The following is a 604-nucleotide window of genomic DNA, read 5'->3' on the forward strand; positions in this document are numbered from 1 at the left end:
TCACCTTTTGTAACTTAGTACAGTAAAGCATCTGCTGTCGTTTTCTTCCTTCTACGTTTGTCTATTCCTCTAGTACAGAGAAGGGGCATTTATTATCAGTACACAAGTTAACACTGAAGTATCATAACTTATTTTCAAAGGCAGATTGGCCATTTCCATTTCTCGTCATAATTTGATGCAGTTTCGTAGTGGAAGAAGTTTGATCCCTTATTGCGACATTTATAGCTTGTAGATCTCGAATAGCTGCGGTAAATCAGTTAGCAAACTGTGCAAAGTTCATAACCAAGAGTCTTAACGCAATGCGAAGTGATGACGTTAAGTCCGGAGGAAGCTGATTCGAGTTCTAGTAGTGTAATAAACTTTCCTTATAACATATAACGTAAAAAGTTCATTTTCAGTTAATTATTCTCTTTATTTTAGATTTTTAGTTTTTGTGTTTTATGATTTTAATGAAAGTTCAGTTATAGTTGGAGTTGTAGGCTCTTGGATGTTACACGGGGCGTTGCAAACAAAGGAGGTCCGGAGAGCAGAGTTCCAGGGTACAAAGAAACGCAGCAGAGGAAAGGAAATACAGTGTTACAGTGTTAACCCAACTATAGCAGAT

Source organism: Schistocerca americana, chromosome 1 (genome assembly GCF_021461395.2).
Source record: "Schistocerca americana isolate TAMUIC-IGC-003095 chromosome 1, iqSchAmer2.1, whole genome shotgun sequence".
NCBI lineage: Eukaryota > Metazoa > Arthropoda > Insecta > Orthoptera > Acrididae > Schistocerca > Schistocerca americana.